At 40.6% G+C, this 6,383-nt stretch overlaps 1 long non-coding RNA gene across 1 annotated transcript; it reads right to left on the minus strand.

Annotated features, from left to right (window-relative positions):
• Positions 1-1,909: 1,909 nt before the first annotated feature.
• LOC123328037 lies at positions 1,910-6,174 on the minus strand. Its single transcript, XR_006542762.2, has 2 exons — positions 6,040-6,174; positions 1,910-2,248 (listed from the first exon to the last, which is right to left on the minus strand). It is a non-coding gene; the product is annotated as an uncharacterized LOC123328037 (long non-coding RNA).
• Between the last annotated feature and the right edge of the window lie 209 nt (positions 6,175-6,383).

The raw sequence follows: 6,383 nt of genomic DNA on the forward strand, positions 1-6,383 counted from the left end.
GATAAGATTTGTCCTTCCCATTTTCAAGGTACAGAAATTGAGATCAGCGGGCCTGTGACAACTATGGAAACATAGATGACAGCCAATTTACAAATCAGGGCTAACTCATGTATTTTCACACTCAGGCCCTGTGTGCAAAGCAGCACACTCCATGAAAGGGCTGAAAGAGAATATCAGTTTTCAATCAGAAAGGGTGGCCTCTCTCTGCATTTCACGTATAATGAGGAGAGACAAAAAGGGTAGGATAATTACAGTGTCCGCGGGTATGTGCCAAACATGGAGTGAAAAATGAAACATTTAGTCAATCAGTCACATGCTTGGCCGTCATAATAAACATGTCAAATCAATTACTCTGAAAAAAAAAAAAATCCCTGAATTGAGTTGATGCAGTACTGTAGGCTGAAAGCAACCAAAGAGGATATATTTAGAGACGTTAAAAGAAATTAACCTGATGTGACCAAATTGTACCCATCTAAGTTTCTGGGCATCATGCCAGACCTACATCTGTGAACTGTCAGAGAGTCTTTGGAGAGAATTCACTTTATTTCTTATTTTGGAATTTCTTTTACATTGAGCTGGGGTTGTAGATTGGGAGTTAAACACAGTTATATTTTTTCACTTTTCCCTATGGTTGGTGGAGCTAGAGGAGTCAGACTTCATCTTGAAGGAGAATGTATTCTGATGATATGAGCTACCTAGCCTTCTGTGAGGTCTGCAATAAGCCCATAGAAAATGTCTATCAAAGCGTCAAATTTGAAGACTGTCTTGGGGGTTTTATTCTAATTCAGGTGGCAGGCTCTGGCCAGACATTACCACTTCACATTTTCAAATCAGGTTCTCCATCTAGGGGATTAGAGAGTTCTTTAACATTCTGAATGGAGCATGCCAAAGGATTGGAGAGTTTTAGAAAGTGTAAAAAAAGAAACGGAACTTTGGGGTACTTTTGCAAACTTGAAAACCTCAGGTGTTAGCAGGTGTTTGGAGTTTGAGATAGGTTCCAAAATTCAAGGACATTTCAGGTTGAGAGACAAGACCATTCGCTGGTCTGGGCAACCTGGATGTTTGCTGGTCAGTTCCAAACCTGCGGCAACTCATAAAGTTTAAATCGAACCTTAAAATTCAACCTGACTTGATGACAGCCTGGTCAGACTGCCCAAGTGAAGGCTGTCCCCTGAATAAGCCCATCTGAATACCAGGACTTACTAATCTATTATTTCCAATTACCCATGCAACACATCTCAAGAAAGGTGGAAACTGTTGAACTCTTGATGTTGGATTAATTTACATAACTATCATACATTTATTTAATGAAAATAGTAAAATATTTAACTGAAGAAAGCAATGGAATTCAAATTATTTTAAATATAAAAGGGAGTCTGGAAAGAAATACACAAAATACTAAAAAGTGGTTGTAATCATTAAAAGTAATATATTTTGAAATGTACTTCATTCAAACATATATGTTGCTAAGTTTGCTTTAGGCTTTCCTGTGGTTCAGTGGTAAAGTATCCACCTGCCAGCCAATGTGGGAGATGCAGTTTAGATCCCTTGGAGGGGAAGATACCCTAGAGAAGGAAATGGCAACCCACTCCAGTATTCTTGCCTGGGAAAATTCCATGGACAGAGGAGCCTGGCAGGCTACAGTCCATAGGGTTGCAAAGATTGACATGAATGAGTGACTGGGCACACATGCACACACACGAGTTCACTTTAAAAAGGAAAAAAAAAAATCCGGGAGACAGCCCCTGATTTTGATTAGTTATCTGGTCTCAAGAAAAGGTGACTTCTGTCCACTGCTGGAAACAAACTCCATGAAGCTTTGATTTAGCTGAGAGGGAGACGTCATCATGATGGTCGACCTCGGTATGCTTTGGTTTCTAAGGTGTCTAAACAGTGTATTTCGATTTTAGCTGGAGATCCTAAGACTGACGTGATGGAATATGAAAACTGAAAATCCCAAAAGGCAGAACAGAGGCTTCCAAGGGAACACCTGGGGCCCAGGCAGAGAGGCCCAGGCAGTGGCTGAGCCGGGGCAGGAACAGATGCTGAGAGTCCAGAACAGCACCTCAGAAAGGAGAAGCTTCCGCAGCCTCCGTCTTCTCCAAGGGCATGAACACAGAAACCTGGAAAGGCCCATTTTCGCCTTTGTCTTCTCCTCCCTGGATTCCAGAACAACAGAAAGCTAGGACGCGCATGAACAGAGGACAGGTAGCTCTGAGGACAATCAGATTGTTACCGTGATGACAACCTGTGAAAATACAAAATAATTAGTAGAGCAAAACCCTCTCCTCTGAGACAGCATGCCAATTAGGGCTGTCAGGAAAGCTACACCCCTTCCAAAATTCCCTGTGATTCCCCCCTCACCCCTCCCACCGAACCCCTCCCTTTTTTAAAGTGAATTTTCTCAACTTAACAGGTTCTCCCTTTGAAGAAACTGATTTTGCCTCTCCTCTCTATTAAAGTATGGACCACCTTAAAGGGATTAAAAAAACTTTGGGGGTAATTTTAACCAATGTAGCCAGCTAAAATAGAATTCAACCTCTATATCGGCATTTAAGCTGTATGTATCATATTTTTTCATTGGTATTTCTGATGGTCTAACTTATATCGAGTGTGTCAGCAACCAAGCCAATTCAGTGTGAAGTTCTTATTCTCTGAAAATAAGCCTAAAATGCACAGTTCAGCTCAGTCGTGTCCAGCTCTTTGCGACCCCATGAACTGCAGCATACCAGGGCTCCCTGTCCATCACCAACTCCCGGAGTCCACCCAAACCCATGTCCTTTGAGTCAGTGATGCCATCCAACCATCTCATCCTCTATCGTCCCCTTCTCCCCCTGCCCTCAATCCCTCCCAGCATCAGGGTCTTTTCCAATGAGTCAGCCCTTTGCATCAGGTGGACAAAGTATTGGAGTTTCAACATCAGTCCTTCCAATGAACACCCAGGACTGATCTCCTTTAAAATGGACTGGTTGGATCTCCTTGCAGTCCAAGGGACTCTCAAGAGTCTTCTCCAACACCACAGTTCAAAAGCATCAATTCTTCAGTGCTCAGCTTTCTTCACAGTCCAACTCTCACATCCATACATGACCATTGGAAAACCATAGCCTTGACTAGATGGACATTTGTTGACAAAGTAATGTCACTGCTTTTTAATATACTGTCTAGGTTGGTCATAACTTTCCTTCCAAGGAGTAAGTGTCTTTTAATTTCATGACTGCAATCACCATTTGCAGTGATTTTGGAGCCCAGAAAAATAAAATCAGCCACTGTTTCCACTGTTTTCCCATCTATTTGCCATAAAGTGATGGGACCGGATGCCATGATCTTCGTTTTCTGAATGTTGAGCTTTAAGCCAACTTTTTCACTCTCCTCTTTCACTTTTATCAAGAGGCTCTTTAGTTCTTCTTCGCTGTCTGCCATAAGGGTGGTGTCATCTGCATATCTGAGGTTATTGCTATTTTTCCCAGCAATCTTGATTCCAGCTTATGCTTCCTCCAGCCAGGTATGTCTCATGATGTACTCTGCATATAAGTTAAATAAGCAGGGTGACAATATACTTGACATACTCCTTTTCCTATTTGGAACCAGTCTGTTGTCCCATGTCCAGTTCTAACTGTTGCTTCCTGACCTGAATATAGGTTTCTCAAGAGGCAGGTCAGGTGGTCTGGTATTCCCATCTCTTGAAGAATTTTCCACAGTTTATTGTGATCCACACAATCAAAGGCTTTGGCATAGTCAATAAAGCAGAAATAGATGTTTTTCTGGAACTCTCTTGCTTTTTCCATGATCCAGCAGATGTTGGCAATTTGATCTCTGGTTCCTCTGCCTTTTCTAAAACCAGCTTGAACATCTGGAAGTTGATGGTTCATGTATTGCTGAAGCCTGGCTTGGAGAATTTAAACATTTCTTTTCTAGCGTGTGAGATGAGTGCAGTTGTGCAGTAGTTTGAGCATTCTTTGGCAAATGCACAAGGGGGACAGAAACCACTGAAGAGAAAATTACCCCCATTGTTGAAAAAATTTAAATTAATCACATAACTGGACTTGTGTCTTTTAGTTTTAGATTGGTCACCTACTGCCAGGGAATGAAGAAATATCTGTAGAGGAAGAATACTTCTCTCATCTTTACATATAAAATCACCTCAAATAAATCATTTTAATTTCTAAATCTCTAGTACCTAAAATGGGTGGCCTGGGCTTACTAAAAATAAATTGGTTAAAACTTTTTGAGATCCTGGCTGCTCTGGGCCTTTATTAGAATCTGATCAGGTGCTAGTCTGACAAAGTTATTGTCCAGTGCAAGAAACTGAAGGTGTCTAGGAGTCAATTCTGTTGCAATCTTTTTTAAATGGTTTTATGCCTTTTCCAGGGATCAGATGTTTTGCTTTTTTTCTTCTCTCCTTTACTCAGACATCATTATATTTAGGGAATTGTTTAGAAAAAATACAGAATGGATCCAGGTTTATTAAATATATATAAATTTGTTTGACAACTGTTTGGTTTTGTTCACATCTGATCAAAAGATAACAGAAGAGGCCATCGCTCCTAAAAACAGACAGTCACATAACAAAACAGGACAAAACTCCTCAGCAAAATGGTTGTATTTTAGAGCTTTGTGAAGAAACTCCCTTTCATGTTGGAATAGACATGGGAAAAGAAGGAAGGGAATCTGGAAAGAATGGATTTCTCTCTAGCCTGCAACAGGGGACTTCTACCATTCGGGTAGCAAACGTCATGAGGAAACATGGCATCTTTGGAAATTCAAAACATCATCCCCTAGGAGAAAATGGATCTTCCAGCAGCTTAGAAGGGACAAAATTAATTACTGGCTTTCATTGGGAAAGTAGAAAGAGACTGAAGGACCTTAACAGCTAAATGAGAGTATCAGGAGATCCAGACAACTTTTCTAAGCACAAGCAACTAGTTGAAAGATAGAGGATTAGTTAGAAAATACTTTACTTCAGAACTATGTTGCCCTGACATCCCAGACAAAAAGCATGAAAGGCTAAAAGATCTATACTCATGTTTTTTTTAAGTAGGCAACAATTATTTTTCTTATTTATTTGACCACGCCACAGAGTGTGTGGGATCTTAGTTCCCTGATCAGGGATCTAATGGTCACTCCTTGTTTTGGAAGCATGGAATCTTAACCACTGGACGGTCAGGGAAGTCCCTGTACTGTTTTAACTGGACTCTTTGATAGAAGTTGAAGGAGAGAATGGAGGGAAAACTGAGAAAATTTGGACAGTAACAGGCAATATTTAGAGATGAATTAAAAAAAATCTCTGTATATACCTTACAGAGTTGCCATAATACTATCCTCTTTTGATGTATAAAGAATGACAACCCCCTTCCCACACATAAGTATATGCATTCTTTGATGATTTATATTAGGCACTGAAGGAATTACTAAAGGATAAACATCAGGTGTCAACATTTGATGTTAGGCTGAAATAAAATAGTTAAAACTATTATAATAACAATAGTAGAATGTGAGAGGAAGAATGACCACAGTAAAGACCATCTATGATGTAATTCTATTTATGCATGCACCTGTATATACAGATACATGAATATGTATCTTTAGATGAGCATAAGGAGCTATATATAGAGATACATGAATATGTATCTTTAGATGAGCATAAGGAGGTGCATGAAAGAATCAAGGTGTTTGGTCATCTACCCAGTAACCTTCTACACACCTTCCCCTACTGAGATTTTGCTAGGAGAGTCCACTTCCCACTACAGAGGCTGAACATGCTGGGTACTTCTTTTCCAGTCTCTCAGACAGTGAGTACCTGGAAATGTAACCCAATTCTTGCCAACAGAATTGAGCAAAAGTCTGGGAGGGCTTTGGGGAAGTTTTCTTTCCCTGCTAGAAGGGAATACATGAGGAGAATTCACTTCCTTTGTATGTGGCAAGTGATACGTGGTGTACAAATCAGGAACCACCACCTTAGTACCATGAAGTAACTGGGAGAAAAGCCCACGTGCTAAAGATGGCAGAGCAAAGACAGTTATGCAGAGCCACTGAACTCACCAGCTATGAAACCCCTCATATCTGGATTTCCCATTCAAGGAGAGACTAATGTTCTTGTTGCCCCATTGCTGATGGGATGTTGTTTCTTCCAGTTGAAACACCCTACCTGACAGAGTCACCAACATGCTTGAGGCAACTGTCTCACAACGGAGGGGTGATGGGATGGATATCTCTCTCATCCATCTCTTTGCCCGTACATAATTTGTTTTATATTAGTGGCTTTCAATTTTGGCTGCATATTAGAATCACCTGGGGAGTTTTCAAAAATACCAATACCTGGGCCACATCCCAGAACAATTAAATCAATTAAGTTTCAGCATCTCTGAGGTGGGCCCAGGCATGGA

Source organism: Bubalus bubalis, chromosome 11 (genome assembly GCF_019923935.1).
Source record: "Bubalus bubalis isolate 160015118507 breed Murrah chromosome 11, NDDB_SH_1, whole genome shotgun sequence".
Taxonomy (NCBI): domain Eukaryota; kingdom Metazoa; phylum Chordata; class Mammalia; order Artiodactyla; family Bovidae; genus Bubalus; species Bubalus bubalis.